At 56.1% G+C, this 20330-nt stretch overlaps 9 non-coding genes across 9 annotated transcripts; all 9 read left to right on the forward strand.

Moving 5' to 3' along the window:
• The first annotated feature begins 909 nt into the window (after positions 1 to 909).
• LOC138568431 (U6 spliceosomal RNA) lies at positions 910 to 1016 on the forward strand. Its single transcript, XR_011302768.1, has one exon. It is a non-coding gene; the product is annotated as a U6 spliceosomal RNA (small nuclear RNA).
• Positions 1017 to 3080: 2064 nt separating this feature from the next.
• On the forward strand, positions 3081 to 3187 carry LOC138568432 (U6 spliceosomal RNA). The gene has a single exon (XR_011302769.1). It is a non-coding gene; the product is annotated as a U6 spliceosomal RNA (small nuclear RNA).
• Positions 3188 to 5235: 2048 nt separating this feature from the next.
• On the forward strand, positions 5236 to 5342 carry LOC138568434 (U6 spliceosomal RNA). Its single transcript, XR_011302771.1, has one exon. It is a non-coding gene; the product is annotated as a U6 spliceosomal RNA (small nuclear RNA).
• A 2046-nt stretch (positions 5343 to 7388) lies between these two features.
• Positions 7389 to 7495, forward strand: LOC138568435 (U6 spliceosomal RNA). Its single transcript, XR_011302772.1, has one exon. It is a non-coding gene; the product is annotated as a U6 spliceosomal RNA (small nuclear RNA).
• A 2063-nt stretch (positions 7496 to 9558) lies between these two features.
• On the forward strand, positions 9559 to 9665 carry LOC138568436 (U6 spliceosomal RNA). The gene has a single exon (XR_011302773.1). It is a non-coding gene; the product is annotated as a U6 spliceosomal RNA (small nuclear RNA).
• A 2048-nt stretch (positions 9666 to 11713) lies between these two features.
• Positions 11714 to 11820, forward strand: LOC138568437 (U6 spliceosomal RNA). Its single transcript, XR_011302774.1, has one exon. It is a non-coding gene; the product is annotated as a U6 spliceosomal RNA (small nuclear RNA).
• A 2046-nt stretch (positions 11821 to 13866) lies between these two features.
• On the forward strand, positions 13867 to 13973 carry LOC138568438 (U6 spliceosomal RNA). Its single transcript, XR_011302775.1, has one exon. It is a non-coding gene; the product is annotated as a U6 spliceosomal RNA (small nuclear RNA).
• A 2059-nt stretch (positions 13974 to 16032) lies between these two features.
• On the forward strand, positions 16033 to 16139 carry LOC138568439 (U6 spliceosomal RNA). Its single transcript, XR_011302776.1, has one exon. It is a non-coding gene; the product is annotated as a U6 spliceosomal RNA (small nuclear RNA).
• Positions 16140 to 18210: 2071 nt separating this feature from the next.
• LOC138568440 (U6 spliceosomal RNA) lies at positions 18211 to 18317 on the forward strand. The gene has a single exon (XR_011302777.1). It is a non-coding gene; the product is annotated as a U6 spliceosomal RNA (small nuclear RNA).
• Positions 18318 to 20330: the final 2013 nt, after the last annotated feature.

A 20330-nucleotide genomic window follows, 5' to 3' on the forward strand; every position in this document is an offset into this window, starting at 1 on the left:
AGGATGGACTTTGGCCAGTCTTTCTTTCTTATACCGACGGCCCGGCCATGAAATTAAAGCACCTTTGCAGGCACAGATGCTCTTAGGGATTTAAATGTAACAGCAGGACCCAAAAAGCAAGGAATGAACCCGAGCCAGATAGGAGTCGACCCTACAATCTTCTGATCCGTACGTAGTCAGACGCCTCATACTGGCCCTCTTGTGTCCCACCTCCTCCTCCTCCGCGCAGGCCTTCCAGGGGCCTTTCTGAGGTAGGTGCGCCTGCAAGCCCTGCTGGACCTGATTTTCTAGCCCACGCGCATCACACCCTGACGCTGTTGATAATGCAGCTAACCCCCGGCCCATAGCTGTTGTAAGGGAGAACCTGGACCTGCCAAAGGGAACCAGACCCACGGTGACTTAAAAGCCAAGGGCACTGAAGCCAGCCCCGCCAAAGGAACATTTTAAGTCAGCCTCTGAATGCAAGCAGGGGGCCATCCTGCGCCCCCTGGGGGCGGGGGGGGGGACTGACATGCCGGCCAGCTGCCTCCTCTTGCCTTCTCTTGGAACAGCCCATGGGCCCCCAAACAAAGCCCCCTGACAGGCAGGCCCTCTGTGTTTCCTCTGGCTTGTGGGACTACTGTAATGCACCCAGGCATTGTGCTGGGATCAATCACTTTGCATACAGACTGCACCATGAGCCTTTGCAACTACATTGCTCCGGCAAGCATTCCAAAAATAACAAAAACTCACCTCTCGGACCAGCGCAGCAGTGAATAAGCGCGGACCATTGCTCTCTGGCTCCGTTTCATATCATTCCCCCAAAAGCAAGCGCTTTCTGTCTCAAGAAATGCCCATTGTATGCCACCCTATGTCCAGAGATCATAGATCTGGGGGGGTTTATGTATGGGCTGGGTCAACCTTCAGTCTGTGCTCGCTTCGGCAGCACATATACTAAAATTGGAACGATACAGAGAAGATTAGCATGGCCCCTGCGCAAGGATGACACGCAAATTCGTGAAGCGTTCCATATTTTGGACACATAGCAGGACAGACATGTTCTTTAGCTGCAACATTTATTGACGGGATAAACAGGCCCTCTGTCCATTAGGGCAGGTGTGCTTTTCGGCGTGGAGCTCGTCAGAGTGCGTTTTATTTGGAGATAGCGCTGCGAGTGCTCCAAGCTTATGCCCAGTGGGTGATGATTGCTACATGCCAGGGCAGTTCTAAGCTCTCCTAGGTGCTATTTGCCAACAGCGCATATCACTGTCAGCCTATCTGCTTCACGGGCCAAAGTGCAAAGGGGCTCAGGGCCTGAGTCAGCAGCCAGTGTTTCCTTCCGGTGCCCGGATCCTTCCTTGGGGGGCTGCAAGCTAGAGGTTCTCTCTGGCCCAGGCAGCCTGCACGGGTAACTGATATCCTGCAGCACCCCCCCCCCCCCGTGCCCCAGCGTGTCTCTATCAGGGCCTGGTCTCTGCTGCTGCTGATGCTGACAGGCCCCCAAGCGCCCCAGACACACCTTCCCAGGGTTGCAGCAGTTTCTGCTTCCTGCTTCCAGCTCAGTGCTGGTGCTACTGTGGAGTAAACAGGGTTAGTAGAGAGAGAGGGGGAGAGAGAGAGAGAGAGAGAGAGGGAGGGAGGGAGGGAGGGAGGGAGGGCGGTGCATATTCAAATCATCAGTCAGCCAGAGCCTGCTGGGAGCCCATTTCTGCAGGCCCACTGACTGCTGGCTGCTGCCCCCGATGGTTGGAGAAGGGCCAGGCTGGGCTAGGCCACACAGCAAGGGCCAAGCCCTCCTCCGGTGCTCCTTCTGATGATGTCTCCCTGAGTGTCTGAGGTCGAGAAAAAGCCCGCCCGCAGAACTGGCCAGATAGGTCTCTGGCCGATCGTGGCCGATCAGGGGCGTGAAGGGCGGCAGGCAGGCCACCGGCGCAGCAGGCAGCGCAGGGGACGTGCACCTCAAGGCCTTGGCCACCATCTCTCCCTTGGCTTTCAGTGTACCTCAGAATGCCTTTGCTGTTCCGGATCAGGGGAGAGAAGCAACCTTTTCTTAGCAGGTGGGGTCTGTGCTACAGACACGTGGCATTTTCCCAACTGGTTCACAAGCCAACCCCCACCCTTTACAGCGCAGACACAGAAAGCATTTGCTGCTGGTTGGGATTTTCGGGATGGGCCCCTGCTGCTGATGTATTAGGATGGACTTTGGCCAGTCTTTCTTTCTTATACCGACGGCCCGCCCATAAAATTAAAGCACCTTTGCAGGCACAGATGCTCTTAGGGATTTAAATGTAACAGCAGGACCCAAAAAGCAAGGAATGAACCCGAGCCAGATAGGAGTCGACCCTACAATCTTCTGATCCGTACGTAGTCAGACGCCTCATACTGGCCCTCTTGTGTCCCACCTCATCCTCCTCCGCGCAGGCCTTCCAGGGGCCTTTCTGAGGTAGGTGCGCCTGCAAGCCCTGCTGGACCTGATTTTCTAGCCCACGCGCATCACACCCTGACGCTGTTGATAATGCAGCTAACCCCCGGCCCATAGCTGTTGTAAGGGAGAACCTGGACCTGCCAAAGGGAACCAGACCCACGGTGACTTAAAAGCCAAGGGCACTGAAGCCAGCCCCGCCAAAGGAACATTTTAAGTCAGCCTCTGAATGCAAGCAGGGGGCCATCCTGCGCCCCCTGGGGGCGGGGGGGGGGACTGACATGCCGGCCAGCTGCCTCCTCTTGCCTTCTCTTGGAACAGCCCATGGGCCCCCAAACAAAGCCCCCTGACAGGCAGGCCCTCTGTGTTTCCTCTGGCTTGTGGGACTACTGTAATGCACCCAGGCATTGTGCTGGGATCAATCACTTTGCATACAGACTGCACCATGAGCCTTTGCAACTACATTGCTCCGGCAAGCATTCCAAAAATAACAAAAACTCACCTCTCGGACCAGCGCAGCAGTGAATAAGCGCGGACCATTGCTCTCTGCCTCCGTTTCATATCATTCCCCCAAAAGCAAGCGCTTTCTGTCTCAAGAAATGCCCATTGTATGCCACCCTATGTCCAGAGATCATAGATCTGGGGGGGTTTATGTATGGGCTGGGTCAACCTTCAGTCTGTGCTCGCTTCGGCAGCACATATACTAAAATTGGAACGATACAGAGAAGATTAGCATGGCCCCTGCGCAAGGATGACACGCAAATTCGTGAAGCGTTCCATATTTTGGACACATAGCAGGACAGACATGTTCTTTAGCTGCAACATTTATTGACGGGATAAACAGGCCCTCTGTCCATTAGGGCAGGTGTGCTTTTCGGCGTGGAGCTCGTCAGAGTGCGTTTTATTTGGAGATAGCGCTGCGAGTGCTCCAAGCTTATGCCCAGTGGGTGATGATTGCTACATGCCAGGGCAGTTCTAAGCTCTCCTAGGTGCTATTTGCCAACAGCGCATATCACTGTCAGCCTATCTGCTTCACGGGCCAAAGTGCAAAGGGGCTCAGGGCCTGAGTCAGCAGCCAGTGTTTCCTTCCGGTGCCCGGATCCTTCCTTGGGGGGCTGCAAGCTAGAGGTTCTCTCTGGCCCAGGCAGCCTGCACGGGTAACTGAAATCCTGCAGCACCCCCCCCCCCCGTGCCCCAGCGTGTCTCTATCAGGGCCTGGTCTCTGCTGCTGCTGATGCTGACAGGCCCCCAAGCGCCCCAGACACACCTTCCCAGGGTTGCAGCAGTTTCTGCTTCCTGCTTCCAGCTCAGTGCTGGTGCTACTGTGGAGTAAACAGGGTTAGTAGAGAGAGAGGGGGAGAGAGAGAGAGAGAGAGAGAGGGAGGGAGGGAGGGAGGGAGGGAGGGAGGGCGGTGCATATTCAAATCATCAGTCAGCCAGAGCCTGCTGGGAGCCCATTTCTGCAGGCCCACTGACTGCTGGCTGCTGCCCCCGATGGTTGGAGAAGGGCCAGGCTGGGCTAGGCCACACAGCAAGGGCCAAGCCCTCCTCCGGTGCTCCTTCTGATGATGTCTCCCTGAGTGTCTGAGGTCGAGAAAAAGCCCGCCCGCAGAACTGGCCAGAGAGGTCTCTGGCCGATCAGGGGCGTGAAGGGCGGCAGGCAGGCAGGCCACCGGCGCAGCAGGCAGCGCAGGGGACGTGCACCTCAAGGCCTTGGCCACCATCTCTCCCTTGGCTTTCAGTGTACCTCAGAATGCCTTTGCTGTTCCGGATCAGGGGAGAGAAGCAACCTTTTCTTAGCAGGTGGGGTCTGTGCTACAGACACGTGGCATTTTCCCAACTGGTTCACAAGCCAACCCCCACCCTTTATAGCGCAGACACAGAAAGCATTTGCTGCTGGTTGGGATTTTCGGGATGGGCCCCTGCTGCTGATGTATTAGGATGGACTTTGGCCAGTCTTTCTTTCTTATACCGACGGCCCGCCCATAAAATTAAAGCACCTTTGCAGGCACAGATGCTCTTAGGGATTTAAATGTAACAGCAGGACCCAAAAAGCAAGGAATGAACCCGAGCCAGATAGGAGTCGACCCTACAATCTTCTGATCCGTACGTAGTCAGACGCCTCATACTGGCCCTCTTGTGTCTCACCTCCTCCTCCGCGCAGTCCTTCCAGGGGCCTTTCTGAGGTAGGTGCGCCTGCAAGCGCTGCTGGACCTGATTTTCTAGCCCACGCGTCTCACACCCTGACGCTGTTGATAATGCAGCTAACCCCCGGCCCATAGCTGTTGTAAGGGAGAACCTGGACCTGCCAAAGGGAACCAGACCCACGGTGACTTAAAAGCCAAGGGCACTGAAGCCAGCCCCGCCAAAGGAACATTTTAAGTCAGCCTCTGAATGCAAGCAGGCGGCCATCCTGCGCCCCCTGGGGGGACTGACATGCCGGCCAGCTGCCTCCTCTTGCCTCCTCTTGGAACAGCCCATGGGCCCCCAAACAAAGCCCCCTGACAGGCAGGCCCTCTGTGTTTCCTCTGGCTTGTGGGACTACTGTAATGCACCCAGGCATTGTGCTGGGATCAATCACTTTGCATACAGACTGCACCATGAGCCTTTGCAACTACATTGCTCCGGCAAGCATTCCAAAAATAACAAAAACTCACCTCTCGGACCAGCGCAGCAGTGAATAAGCGCGGACCATTGCTCTCTGCCTCCGTTTCATATCATTCCCCCAAAAGCAAGCGCTTTCTGTCTCAAGAAATGCCCATTGTATGCCACCCTATGTCCAGAGATCATAGATCTGGGGGGGTTTATGTATGGGCTGGGTCAACCTTCAGTCTGTGCTCGCTTCGGCAGCACATATACTAAAATTGGAACGATACAGAGAAGATTAGCATGGCCCCTGCGCAAGGATGACACGCAAATTCGTGAAGCGTTCCATATTTTGGACACATAGCAGGACAGACATGTTCTTTAGCTGCAACATTTATTGACGGGATAAACAGGCCCTCTGTCCATTAGGGCAGGTATGCTTTTCGGCGTGGAGCTCGTCAGAGTGCGTTTTATTTGGAGATAGCGCTGCGAGTGCTCCAAGCTTATGCCCAGTGGGTGATGATTGCTACATGCCAGGGCAGTTCTAAGCTCTCCTAGGTGCTATTTGCCAACAGCGCATATCACTGTCAGCCTATCTGCTTCACGGGCCAAAGTGCAAAGGGGCTCAGGGCCTGAGTCAGCAGCCAGTGTTTCCTTCCGGTGCCCGGATCCTTCCTTGGGGGGCTGCAAGCTAGAGGTTCTCTCTGGCCCAGGCAGCCTGCACGGGTAACTGAAATCCTGCAGCACCCCCCCCCCCGTGCCCCAGCGTGTCTCTATCAGGGCCTGGTCTCTGCTGCTGCTGATGCTGACAGGCCCCCAAGCGCCCCAGACACACCTTCCCAGGGTTGCAGCAGTTTCTGCTTCCTGCTTCCAGCTCAGTGCTGGTGCTACTGTGGAGTAAACAGGGTTAGTAGAGAGAGAGGGGGAGAGAGAGAGAGAGAGAGAGAGAGAGGGAGGGAGGGAGGGAGGGAGGGAGGGCGGTGCATATTCAAATCATCAGTCAGCCAGAGCCTGCTGGGAGCCCATTTCTGCAGGCCCACTGACTGCTGGCTGCTGCCCCCGATGGTTGGAGAAGGGCCAGGCTGGGCTAGGCCACACAGCAAGGGCCAAGCCCTCCTCCGGTGCTCCTTCTGATGATGTCTCCCTGAGTGTCTGAGGTCGAGAAAAAGCCCGCCCGCAGAACTGGCCAGAGAGGTCTCTGGGCGTGAAGGGCGGCAGGCAGGCCACCGGCGCAGCAGGCAGCGCAGGGGACGTGCACCTCAAGGCCTTGGCCACCATCTCTCCCTTGGCTTTCAGTGTACCTCAGAATGCCTTTGCTGTTCCGGATCAGGGGAGAGAAGCAACCTTTTCTTAGCAGGTGGGGTCTGTGCTACAGACACGTGGCATTTTCCCAACTGGTTCACAAGCCAACCCCCACCCTTTACAGCGCAGACACAGAAAGCATTTGCTGCTGGTTGGGATTTTCGGGATGGGCCCCTGCTGCTGATGTATTAGGATGGACTTTGGCCAGTCTTTCTTTCTTATACCGACGGCCCGGCCATGAAATTAAAGCACCTTTGCAGGCACAGATGCTCTTAGGGATTTAAATGTAACAGCAGGACCCAAAAAGCAAGGAATGAACCCGAGCCAGATAGGAGTCGACCCTACAATCTTCTGATCCGTACGTAGTCAGACGCCTCATACTGGCCCTCTTGTGTCCCACCTCCTCCTCCTCCGCGCAGGCCTTCCAGGGGCCTTTCTGAGGTAGGTGCGCCTGCAAGCCCTGCTGGACCTGATTTTCTAGCCCACGCGCATCACACCCTGACGCTGTTGATAATGCAGCTAACCCCCGGCCCATAGCTGTTGTAAGGGAGAACCTGGACCTGCCAAAGGGAACCAGACCCACGGTGACTTAAAAGCCAAGGGCACTGAAGCCAGCCCCGCCAAAGGAACATTTTAAGTCAGCCTCTGAATGCAAGCAGGGGGCCATCCTGCGCCCCCTGGGGGCGGGGGGGGGGACTGACATGCCGGCCAGCTGCCTCCTCTTGCCTTCTCTTGGAACAGCCCATGGGCCCCCAAACAAAGCCCCCTGACAGGCAGGCCCTCTGTGTTTCCTCTGGCTTGTGGGACTACTGTAATGCACCCAGGCATTGTGCTGGGATCAATCACTTTGCATACAGACTGCACCATGAGCCTTTGCAACTACATTGCTCCGGCAAGCATTCCAAAAATAACAAAAACTCACCTCTCGGACCAGCGCAGCAGTGAATAAGCGCGGACCATTGCTCTCTGGCTCCGTTTCATATCATTCCCCCAAAAGCAAGCGCTTTCTGTCTCAAGAAATGCCCATTGTATGCCACCCTATGTCCAGAGATCATAGATCTGGGGGGGTTTATGTATGGGCTGGGTCAACCTTCAGTCTGTGCTCGCTTCGGCAGCACATATACTAAAATTGGAACGATACAGAGAAGATTAGCATGGCCCCTGCGCAAGGATGACACGCAAATTCGTGAAGCGTTCCATATTTTGGACACATAGCAGGACAGACATGTTCTTTAGCTGCAACATTTATTGACGGGATAAACAGGCCCTCTGTCCATTAGGGCAGGTGTGCTTTTCGGCGTGGAGCTCGTCAGAGTGCGTTTTATTTGGAGATAGCGCTGCGAGTGCTCCAAGCTTATGCCCAGTGGGTGATGATTGCTACATGCCAGGGCAGTTCTAAGCTCTCCTAGGTGCTATTTGCCAACAGCGCATATCACTGTCAGCCTATCTGCTTCACGGGCCAAAGTGCAAAGGGGCTCAGGGCCTGAGTCAGCAGCCAGTGTTTCCTTCCGGTGCCCGGATCCTTCCTTGGGGGGCTGCAAGCTAGAGGTTCTCTCTGGCCCAGGCAGCCTGCACGGGTAACTGATATCCTGCAGCACCCCCCCCCCCCGTGCCCCAGCGTGTCTCTATCAGGGCCTGGTCTCTGCTGCTGCTGATGCTGACAGGCCCCCAAGCGCCCCAGACACACCTTCCCAGGGTTGCAGCAGTTTCTGCTTCCTGCTTCCAGCTCAGTGCTGGTGCTACTGTGGAGTAAACAGGGTTAGTAGAGAGAGAGGGGGAGAGAGAGAGAGAGAGAGAGAGGGAGGGAGGGAGGGAGGGAGGGAGGGCGGTGCATATTCAAATCATCAGTCAGCCAGAGCCTGCTGGGAGCCCATTTCTGCAGGCCCACTGACTGCTGGCTGCTGCCCCCGATGGTTGGAGAAGGGCCAGGCTGGGCTAGGCCACACAGCAAGGGCCAAGCCCTCCTCCGGTGCTCCTTCTGATGATGTCTCCCTGAGTGTCTGAGGTCGAGAAAAAGCCCGCCCGCAGAACTGGCCAGAGAGGTCTCTGGCCGATCGTGGCCGATCAGGGGCGTGAAGGGCGGCAGGCAGGCCACCGGCGCAGCAGGCAGCGCAGGGGACGTGCACCTCAAGGCCTTGGCCACCATCTCTCCCTTGGCTTTCAGTGTACCTCAGAATGCCTTTGCTGTTCCGGATCAGGGGAGAGAAGCAACCTTTTCTTAGCAGGTGGGGTCTGTGCTACAGACACGTGGCATTTTCCCAACTGGTTCACAAGCCAACCCCCACCCTTTACAGCGCAGACACAGAAAGCATTTGCTGCTGGTTGGGATTTTCGGGATGGGCCCCTGCTGCTGATGTATTAGGATGGACTTTGGCCAGTCTTTCTTTCTTATACCGACGGCCCGCCCATAAAATTAAAGCACCTTTGCAGGCACAGATGCTCTTAGGGATTTAAATGTAACAGCAGGACCCAAAAAGCAAGGAATGAACCCGAGCCAGATAGGAGTCGACCCTACAATCTTCTGATCCGTACGTAGTCAGACGCCTCATACTGGCCCTCTTGTGTCCCACCTCATCCTCCTCCGCGCAGGCCTTCCAGGGGCCTTTCTGAGGTAGGTGCGCCTGCAAGCCCTGCTGGACCTGATTTTCTAGCCCACGCGCATCACACCCTGACGCTGTTGATAATGCAGCTAACCCCCGGCCCATAGCTGTTGTAAGGGAGAACCTGGACCTGCCAAAGGGAACCAGACCCACGGTGACTTAAAAGCCAAGGGCACTGAAGCCAGCCCCGCCAAAGGAACATTTTAAGTCAGCCTCTGAATGCAAGCAGGGGGCCATCCTGCGCCCCCTGGGGGCGGGGGGGGGGACTGACATGCCGGCCAGCTGCCTCCTCTTGCCTTCTCTTGGAACAGCCCATGGGCCCCCAAACAAAGCCCCCTGACAGGCAGGCCCTCTGTGTTTCCTCTGGCTTGTGGGACTACTGTAATGCACCCAGGCATTGTGCTGGGATCAATCACTTTGCATACAGACTGCACCATGAGCCTTTGCAACTACATTGCTCCGGCAAGCATTCCAAAAATAACAAAAACTCACCTCTCGGACCAGCGCAGCAGTGAATAAGCGCGGACCATTGCTCTCTGCCTCCGTTTCATATCATTCCCCCAAAAGCAAGCGCTTTCTGTCTCAAGAAATGCCCATTGTATGCCACCCTATGTCCAGAGATCATAGATCTGGGGGGGTTTATGTATGGGCTGGGTCAACCTTCAGTCTGTGCTCGCTTCGGCAGCACATATACTAAAATTGGAACGATACAGAGAAGATTAGCATGGCCCCTGCGCAAGGATGACACGCAAATTCGTGAAGCGTTCCATATTTTGGACACATAGCAGGACAGACATGTTCTTTAGCTGCAACATTTATTGACGGGATAAACAGGCCCTCTGTCCATTAGGGCAGGTGTGCTTTTCGGCGTGGAGCTCGTCAGAGTGCGTTTTATTTGGAGATAGCGCTGCGAGTGCTCCAAGCTTATGCCCAGTGGGTGATGATTGCTACATGCCAGGGCAGTTCTAAGCTCTCCTAGGTGCTATTTGCCAACAGCGCATATCACTGTCAGCCTATCTGCTTCACGGGCCAAAGTGCAAAGGGGCTCAGGGCCTGAGTCAGCAGCCAGTGTTTCCTTCCGGTGCCCGGATCCTTCCTTGGGGGGCTGCAAGCTAGAGGTTCTCTCTGGCCCAGGCAGCCTGCACGGGTAACTGAAATCCTGCAGCACCCCCCCCCCCCGTGCCCCAGCGTGTCTCTATCAGGGCCTGGTCTCTGCTGCTGCTGATGCTGACAGGCCCCCAAGCGCCCCAGACACACCTTCCCAGGGTTGCAGCAGTTTCTGCTTCCTGCTTCCAGCTCAGTGCTGGTGCTACTGTGGAGTAAACAGGGTTAGTAGAGAGAGAGGGGGAGAGAGAGAGAGAGAGAGAGAGGGAGGGAGGGAGGGAGGGAGGGAGGGAGGGCGGTGCATATTCAAATCATCAGTCAGCCAGAGCCTGCTGGGAGCCCATTTCTGCAGGCCCACTGACTGCTGGCTGCTGCCCCCGATGGTTGGAGAAGGGCCAGGCTGGGCTAGGCCACACAGCAAGGGCCAAGCCCTCCTCCGGTGCTCCTTCTGATGATGTCTCCCTGAGTGTCTGAGGTCGAGAAAAAGCCCGCCCGCAGAACTGGCCAGAGAGGTCTCTGGCCGATCAGGGGCGTGAAGGGCGGCAGGCAGGCAGGCCACCGGCGCAGCAGGCAGCGCAGGGGACGTGCACCTCAAGGCCTTGGCCACCATCTCTCCCTTGGCTTTCAGTGTACCTCAGAATGCCTTTGCTGTTCCGGATCAGGGGAGAGAAGCAACCTTTTCTTAGCAGGTGGGGTCTGTGCTACAGACACGTGGCATTTTCCCAACTGGTTCACAAGCCAACCCCCACCCTTTATAGCGCAGACACAGAAAGCATTTGCTGCTGGTTGGGATTTTCGGGATGGGCCCCTGCTGCTGATGTATTAGGATGGACTTTGGCCAGTCTTTCTTTCTTATACCGACGGCCCGCCCATAAAATTAAAGCACCTTTGCAGGCACAGATGCTCTTAGGGATTTAAATGTAACAGCAGGACCCAAAAAGCAAGGAATGAACCCGAGCCAGATAGGAGTCGACCCTACAATCTTCTGATCCGTACGTAGTCAGACGCCTCATACTGGCCCTCTTGTGTCTCACCTCCTCCTCCGCGCAGTCCTTCCAGGGGCCTTTCTGAGGTAGGTGCGCCTGCAAGCGCTGCTGGACCTGATTTTCTAGCCCACGCGTCTCACACCCTGACGCTGTTGATAATGCAGCTAACCCCCGGCCCATAGCTGTTGTAAGGGAGAACCTGGACCTGCCAAAGGGAACCAGACCCACGGTGACTTAAAAGCCAAGGGCACTGAAGCCAGCCCCGCCAAAGGAACATTTTAAGTCAGCCTCTGAATGCAAGCAGGCGGCCATCCTGCGCCCCCTGGGGGGACTGACATGCCGGCCAGCTGCCTCCTCTTGCCTCCTCTTGGAACAGCCCATGGGCCCCCAAACAAAGCCCCCTGACAGGCAGGCCCTCTGTGTTTCCTCTGGCTTGTGGGACTACTGTAATGCACCCAGGCATTGTGCTGGGATCAATCACTTTGCATACAGACTGCACCATGAGCCTTTGCAACTACATTGCTCCGGCAAGCATTCCAAAAATAACAAAAACTCACCTCTCGGACCAGCGCAGCAGTGAATAAGCGCGGACCATTGCTCTCTGCCTCCGTTTCATATCATTCCCCCAAAAGCAAGCGCTTTCTGTCTCAAGAAATGCCCATTGTATGCCACCCTATGTCCAGAGATCATAGATCTGGGGGGGTTTATGTATGGGCTGGGTCAACCTTCAGTCTGTGCTCGCTTCGGCAGCACATATACTAAAATTGGAACGATACAGAGAAGATTAGCATGGCCCCTGCGCAAGGATGACACGCAAATTCGTGAAGCGTTCCATATTTTGGACACATAGCAGGACAGACATGTTCTTTAGCTGCAACATTTATTGACGGGATAAACAGGCCCTCTGTCCATTAGGGCAGGTATGCTTTTCGGCGTGGAGCTCGTCAGAGTGCGTTTTATTTGGAGATAGCGCTGCGAGTGCTCCAAGCTTATGCCCAGTGGGTGATGATTGCTACATGCCAGGGCAGTTCTAAGCTCTCCTAGGTGCTATTTGCCAACAGCGCATATCACTGTCAGCCTATCTGCTTCACGGGCCAAAGTGCAAAGGGGCTCAGGGCCTGAGTCAGCAGCCAGTGTTTCCTTCCGGTGCCCGGATCCTTCCTTGGGGGGCTGCAAGCTAGAGGTTCTCTCTGGCCCAGGCAGCCTGCACGGGTAACTGAAATCCTGCAGCACCCCCCCCCCCGTGCCCCAGCGTGTCTCTATCAGGGCCTGGTCTCTGCTGCTGCTGATGCTGACAGGCCCCCAAGCGCCCCAGACACACCTTCCCAGGGTTGCAGCAGTTTCTGCTTCCTGCTTCCAGCTCAGTGCTGGTGCTACTGTGGAGTAAACAGGGTTAGTAGAGAGAGAGGGGGAGAGAGAGAGAGAGAGAGAGAGAGAGGGAGGGAGGGAGGGAGGGAGGGAGGGCGGTGCATATTCAAATCATCAGTCAGCCAGAGCCTGCTGGGAGCCCATTTCTGCAGGCCCACTGACTGCTGGCTGCTGCCCCCGATGGTTGGAGAAGGGCCAGGCTGGGCTAGGCCACACAGCAAGGGCCAAGCCCTCCTCCGGTGCTCCTTCTGATGATGTCTCCCTGAGTGTCTGAGGTCGAGAAAAAGCCCGCCCGCAGAACTGGCCAGAGAGGTCTCTGGGCGTGAAGGGCGGCAGGCAGGCCACCGGCGCAGCAGGCAGCGCAGGGGACGTGCACCTCAAGGCCTTGGCCACCATCTCTCCCTTGGCTTTCAGTGTACCTCAGAATGCCTTTGCTGTTCCGGATCAGGGGAGAGAAGCAACCTTTTCTTAGCAGGTGGGGTCTGTGCTACAGACACGTGGCATTTTCCCAACTGGTTCACAAGCCAACCCCCACCCTTTACAGCGCAGACACAGAAAGCATTTGCTGCTGGTTGGGATTTTCGGGATGGGCCCCTGCTGCTGATGTATTAGGATGGACTTTGGCCAGTCTTTCTTTCTTATACCGACGGCCCGGCCATAAAATTAAAGCACCTTTGCAGGCACAGATGCTCTTAGGGATTTAAATGTAACAGCAGGACCCAAAAAGCAAGGAATGAACCCGAGCCAGATAGGAGTCGACCCTACAATCTTCTGATCCGTACGTAGTCAGACGCCTCATACTGGCCCTCTTGTGTCCCACCTCCTCCTCCTCCGCGCAGGCCTTCCAGGGGCCTTTCTGAGGTAGGTGCGCCTGCAAGCCCTGCTGGACCTGATTTTCTAGCCCACGCGCATCACACCCTGACGCTGTTGATAATGCAGCTAACCCCCGGCCCATAGCTGTTGTAAGGGAGAACCTGGACCTGCCAAAGGGAACCAGACCCACGGTGACTTAAAAGCCAAGGGCACTGAAGCCAGCCCCGCCAAAGGAACATTTTAAGTCAGCCTCTGAATGCAAGCAGGGGGCCATCCTGCGCCCCCTGGGGGCGGGGGGGGGGACTGACATGCCGGCCAGCTGCCTCCTCTTGCCTTCTCTTGGAACAGCCCATGGGCCCCCAAACAAAGCCCCCTGACAGGCAGGCCCTCTGTGTTTCCTCTGGCTTGTGGGACTACTGTAATGCACCCAGGCATTGTGCTGGGATCAATCACTTTGCATACAGACTGCACCATGAGCCTTTGCAACTACATTGCTCCGGCAAGCATTCCAAAAATAACAAAAACTCACCTCTCGGACCAGCGCAGCAGTGAATAAGCGCGGACCATTGCTCTCTGGCTCCGTTTCATATCATTCCCCCAAAAGCAAGCGCTTTCTGTCTCAAGAAATGCCCATTGTATGCCACCCTATGTCCAGAGATCATAGATCTGGGGGGGTTTATGTATGGGCTGGGTCAACCTTCAGTCTGTGCTCGCTTCGGCAGCACATATACTAAAATTGGAACGATACAGAGAAGATTAGCATGGCCCCTGCGCAAGGATGACACGCAAATTCGTGAAGCGTTCCATATTTTGGACACATAGCAGGACAGACATGTTCTTTAGCTGCAACATTTATTGACGGGATAAACAGGCCCTCTGTCCATTAGGGCAGGTGTGCTTTTCGGCGTGGAGCTCGTCAGAGTGCGTTTTATTTGGAGATAGCGCTGCGAGTGCTCCAAGCTTATGCCCAGTGGGTGATGATTGCTACATGCCAGGGCAGTTCTAAGCTCTCCTAGGTGCTATTTGCCAACAGCGCATATCACTGTCAGCCTATCTGCTTCACGGGCCAAAGTGCAAAGGGGCTCAGGGCCTGAGTCAGCAGCCAGTGTTTCCTTCCGGTGCCCGGATCCTTCCTTGGGGGGCTGCAAGCTAGAGGTTCTCTCTGGCCCAGGCAGCCTGCACGGGTAACTGATATCCTGCAGCACCCCCCCCCCCCGTGCCCCAGCGTGTCTCTATCAGGGCCTGGTCTCTGCTGCTGCTGATGCTGACAGGCCCCCAAGCGCCCCAGACACACCTTCCCAGGGTTGCAGCAGTTTCTGCTTCCTGCTTCCAGCTCAGTGCTGGTGCTACTGTGGAGTAAACAGGGTTAGTAGAGAGAGAGGGGGAGAGAGAGAGAGAGAGAGAGAGGGAGGGAGGGAGGGAGGGAGGGCGGTGCATATTCAAATCATCAGTCAGCCAGAGCCTGCTGGGAGCCCATTTCTGCAGGCCCACTGACTGCTGGCTGCTGCCCCCGATGGTTGGAGAAGGGCCAGGCTGGGCTAGGCCACACAGCAAGGGCCAAGCCCTCCTCCGGTGCTCCTTCTGATGATGTCTCCCTGAGTGTCTGAGGTCGAGAAAAAGCCCGCCCGCAGAACTGGCCAGAGAGGTCTCTGGCCGATCGTGGCCGATCAGGGGCGTGAAGGGCGGCAGGCAGGCCACCGGCGCAGCAGGCAGCGCAGGGGACGTGCACCTCAAGGCCTTGGCCACCATCTCTCCCTTGGCTTTCAGTGTACCTCAGAATGCCTTTGCTGTTCCGGATCAGGGGAGAGAAGCAACCTTTTCTTAGCAGGTGGGGTCTGTGCTACAGACACGTGGCATTTTCCCAACTGGTTCACAAGCCAACCCCCACCCTTTACAGCGCAGACACAGAAAGCATTTGCTGCTGGTTGGGATTTTCGGGATGGGCCCCTGCTGCTGATGTATTAGGATGGACTTTGGCCAGTCTTTCTTTCTTATACCGACGGCCCGCCCATAAAATTAAAGCACCTTTGCAGGCACAGATGCTCTTAGGGATTTAAATGTAACAGCAGGACCCAAAAAGCAAGGAATGAACCCGAGCCAGATAGGAGTCGACCCTACAATCTTCTGATCCGTACGTAGTCAGACGCCTCATACTGGCCCTCTTGTGTCCCACCTCATCCTCCTCCGCGCAGGCCTTCCAGGGGCCTTTCTGAGGTAGGTGCGCCTGCAAGCCCTGCTGGACCTGATTTTCTAGCCCACGCGCATCACACCCTGACGCTGTTGATAATGCAGCTAACCCCCGGCCCATAGCTGTTGTAAGGGAGAACCTGGACCTGCCAAAGGGAACCAGACCCACGGTGACTTAAAAGCCAAGGGCACTGAAGCCAGCCCCGCCAAAGGAACATTTTAAGTCAGCCTCTGAATGCAAGCAGGGGGCCATCCTGCGCCCCCTGGGGGCGGGGGGGGGGACTGACATGCCGGCCAGCTGCCTCCTCTTGCCTTCTCTTGGAACAGCCCATGGGCCCCCAAACAAAGCCCCCTGACAGGCAGGCCCTCTGTGTTTCCTCTGGCTTGTGGGACTACTGTAATGCACCCAGGCATTGTGCTGGGATCAATCACTTTGCATACAGACTGCACCATGAGCCTTTGCAACTACATTGCTCCGGCAAGCATTCCAAAAATAACAAAAACTCACCTCTCGGACCAGCGCAGCAGTGAATAAGCGCGGACCATTGCTCTCTGCCTCCGTTTCATATCATTCCCCCAAAAGCAAGCGCTTTCTGTCTCAAGAAATGCCCATTGTATGCCACCCTATGTCCAGAGATCATAGATCTGGGGGGGTTTATGTATGGGCTGGGTCAACCTTCAGTCTGTGCTCGCTTCGGCAGCACATATACTAAAATTGGAACGATACAGAGAAGATTAGCATGGCCCCTGCGCAAGGATGACACGCAAATTCGTGAAGCGTTCCATATTTTGGACACATAGCAGGACAGACATGTTCTTTAGCTGCAACATTTATTGACGGGATAAACAGGCCCTCTGTCCATTAGGGCAGGTGTGCTTTTCGGCGTGGAGCTCGTCAGAGTGCGTTTTATTTGGAGATAGCGCTGCGAGTGCTCCAAGCTTATGCCCAGTGGGTGATGATTGCTACATGCCAGGGCAGTTCTAAGCTCTCCTAGGTGCTATTTGCCAACAGCGCATATCACTGTCAGCCTATCTGCTTCACGGGCCAAAGTGCAAAGGGGCTCAGGGCCTGAGTCAGCAGCCAGTGTTTCCTTCCGGTGCCCGGATCCTTCCTTGGGGGGCTGCAAGCTAGAGGTTCTCTCTGGCCCAGGCAGCCTGCACGGGTAACTGAAATCCTGCAGCACCCCCCCCCCCCGTGCCCCAGCGTGTCTCTATCAGGGCCTGGTCTCTGCTGCTGCTGATGCTGACAGGCCCCCAAGCGCCCCAGACACACCTTCCCAGGGTTGCAGCAGTTTCTGCTTCCTGCTTCCAGCTCAGTGCTGGTGCTACTGTGGAGTAAACAGGGTTAGTAGAGAGAGAGGGGGAGAGAGAGAGAGAGAGAGAGAGAGAGAGAGAGAGGGAGGGAGGGAGGGAGGGAGGGCGGTGCATATTCAAATCATCAGTCAGCCAGAGCCTGCTGGGAGCCCATTTCTGCAGGCCCACTGACTGCTGGCTGCTGCCCCCGATGGTTGGAGAAGGGCCAGGCTGGGCTAGGCCACACAGCAAGGGCCAAGCCCTCCTCCGGTGCTCCTTCTGATGATGTCTCCCTGAGTGTCTGAGGTCGAGAAAAAGCCCGCCCGCAGAACTGGCCAGAGAGGTCTCTGGCCGATCGTGGCCGATCAGGGGCGTGAAGGGCGGCAGGCAGGCCACCGGCGCAGCAGGCAGCGCAGGGGACGTGCACCTCAAGGCCTTGGCCACCATCTCTCCCTTGGCTTTCAGTGTACCTCAGAATGCCTTTGCTGTTCCGGATCAGGGGAGAGAAGCAACCTTTTCTTAGCAGGTGGGGTCTGTGCTACAGACACGTGGCATTTTCCCAACTGGTTCACAAGCCAACCCCCACCCTTTACAGCGCAGACACAGAAAGCATTTGCTGCTGGTTGGGATTTTCGGGATGGGCCCCTGCTGCTGATGTATTAGGATGGACTTTGGCCAGTCTTTCTTTCTTATACCGACGGCCCGGCCATGAAATTAAAGCACCTTTGCAGGCACAGATGCTCTTAGGGATTTAAATGTAACAGCAGGACCCAAAAAGCAAGGAATGAACCCGAGCCAGATAGGAGTCGACCCTACAATCTTCTGATCCGTACGTAGTCAGACGCCTCATACTGGCCCTCTTGTGTCCCACCTCCTCCTCCTCCGCGCAGGCCTTCCAGGGGCCTTTCTGAGGTAGGTGCGCCTGCAAGCCCTGCTGGACCTGATTTTCTAGCCCACGCGCATCACACCCTGACGCTGTTGATAATGCAGCTAACCCCCGGCCCATAGCTGTTGTAAGGGAGAACCTGGACCTGCCAAAGGGAACCAGACCCACGGTGACTTAAAAGCCAAGGGCACTGAAGCCAGCCCCGCCAAAGGAACATTTTAAGTCAGCCTCTGAATGCAAGCAGGGGGCCATCCTGCGCCCCCTGGGGGCGGGGGGGGGGACTGACATGCCGGCCAGCTGCCTCCTCTTGCCTTCTCTTGGAACAGCCCATGGGCCCCCAAACAAAGCCCCCTGACAGGCAGGCCCTCTGTGTTTCCTCTGGCTTGTGGGACTACTGTAATGCACCCAGGCATTGTGCTGGGATCAATCACTTTGCATACAGACTGCACCATGAGCCTTTGCAACTACATTGCTCCGGCAAGCATTCCAAAAATAACAAAAACTCACCTCTCGGACCAGCGCAGCAGTGAATAAGCGCGGACCATTGCTCTCTGGCTCCGTTTCATATCATTCCCCCAAAAGCAAGCGCTTTCTGTCTCAAGAAATGCCCATTGTATGCCACCCTATGTCCAGAGATCATAGATCTGGGGGGGTTTATGTATGGGCTGGGTCAACCTTCAGTCTGTGCTCGCTTCGGCAGCACATATACTAAAATTGGAACGATACAGAGAAGATTAGCATGGCCCCTGCGCAAGGATGACACGCAAATTCGTGAAGCGTTCCATATTTTGGACACATAGCAGGACAGACATGTTCTTTAGCTGCAACATTTATTGACGGGATAAACAGGCCCTCTGTCCATTAGGGCAGGTGTGCTTTTCGGCGTGGAGCTCGTCAGAGTGCGTTTTATTTGGAGATAGCGCTGCGAGTGCTCCAAGCTTATGCCCAGTGGGTGATGATTGCTACATGCCAGGGCAGTTCTAAGCTCTCCTAGGTGCTATTTGCCAACAGCGCATATCACTGTCAGCCTATCTGCTTCACGGGCCAAAGTGCAAAGGGGCTCAGGGCCTGAGTCAGCAGCCAGTGTTTCCTTCCGGTGCCCGGATCCTTCCTTGGGGGGCTGCAAGCTAGAGGTTCTCTCTGGCCCAGGCAGCCTGCACGGGTAACTGAAATCCTGCAGCACCCCCCCCCCCCCGTGCCCCAGCGTGTCTCTATCAGGGCCTGGTCTCTGCTGCTGCTGATGCTGACAGGCCCCCAAGCGCCCCAGACACACCTTCCCAGGGTTGCAGCAGTTTCTGCTTCCTGCTTCCAGCTCAGTGCTGGTGCTACTGTGGAGTAAACAGGGTTAGTAGAGAGAGAGGGGGAGAGAGAGAGAGAGAGAGAGAGAGAGAGAGAGGGAGGGAGGGAGGGAGGGAGGGAGGGAGGGAGGGAGGGCGGTGCATATTCAAATCATCAGTCAGCCAGAGCCTGCTGGGAGCCCATTTCTGCAGGCCCACTGACTGCTGGCTGCTGCCCCCGATGGTTGGAGAAGGGCCAGGCTGGGCTAGGCCACACAGCAAGGGCCAAGCCCTCCTCCGGTGCTCCTTCTGATGATGTCTCCCTGAGTGTCTGAGGTCGAGAAAAAGCCCGCCCGCAGAACTGGCCAGAGAGGTCTCTGGCCGATCAGGGGCGTGAAGGGCGGCAGGCAGGCCACCGGCGCAGCAGGCAGCGCAGGGGACGTGCACCTCAAGGCCTTGGCCACCATCTCTCCCTTGGCTTTCAGTGTACCTCAGAATGCCTTTGCTGTTCCGGATCAGGGGAGAGAAGCAACCTTTTCTTAGCAGGTGGGGTCTGTGCTACAGACACGTGGCATTTTCCCAACTGGTTCACAAGCCAACCCCCACCCTTTACAGCGCAGACACAGAAAGCATTTGCTGCTGGTTGGGATTTTCGGGATGGGCCCCTGCTGCTGATGTATTAGGATGGACTTTGGCCAGTCTTTCTTTCTTATACCGACGGCCCGGCCATGAAATTAAAGCACCTTTGCAGGCACAGATGCTCTTAGGGATTTAAATGTAACAGCAGGACCCAAAAAGCAAGGAATGAACCCGAGCCAGATAGGAGTCGACCCTACAATCTTCTGATCCGTACGTAGTCAGACGCCTCATACTGGCCCTCTTGTGTCCCACCTCCTCCTCCTCCGCGCAGGCCTTCCAGGGGCCTTTCTGAGGTAGGTGCGCCTGCAAGCCCTGCTGGACCTGATTTTCTAGCCCACGCGCATCACACCCTGACGCTGTTGATAATGCAGCTAACCCCCGGCCCATAGCTGTTGTAAGGGAGAACCTGGACCTGCCAAAGGGAACCAGACCCACGGTGACTTAAAAGCCAAGGGCACTGAAGCCAGCCCCGCCAAAGGAACATTTTAAGTCAGCCTCTGAATGCAAGCAGGGGGCCATCCTGCGCCCCCTGGGGGCGGGGGGGGGGACTGACATGCCGGCCAGCTGCCTCCTCTTGCCTTCTCTTGGAACAGCCCATGGGCCCCCAAACAAAGCCCCCTGACAGGCAGGCCCTCTGTGTTTCCTCTGGCTTGTGGGACTACTGTAATGCACCCAGGCATTGTGCTGGGATCAATCACTTTGCATACAGACTGCACCATGAGCCTTTGCAACTACATTGCTCCGGCAAGCATTCCAAAAATAACAAAAACTCACCTCTCGGACCAGCGCAGCAGTGAATAAGCGCGGACCATTGCTCTCTGGCTCCGTTTCATATCATTCCCCCAAAAGCAAGCGCTTTCTGTCTCAAGAAATGCCCATTGTATGCCA

This window comes from Ambystoma mexicanum, chromosome 2p (genome assembly GCF_040938575.1).
Source record: "Ambystoma mexicanum isolate Mex_15411 chromosome 2p, UKY_AmexF1_1, whole genome shotgun sequence".
Taxonomy (NCBI): Eukaryota; Metazoa; Chordata; class Amphibia; order Caudata; family Ambystomatidae; genus Ambystoma; species Ambystoma mexicanum.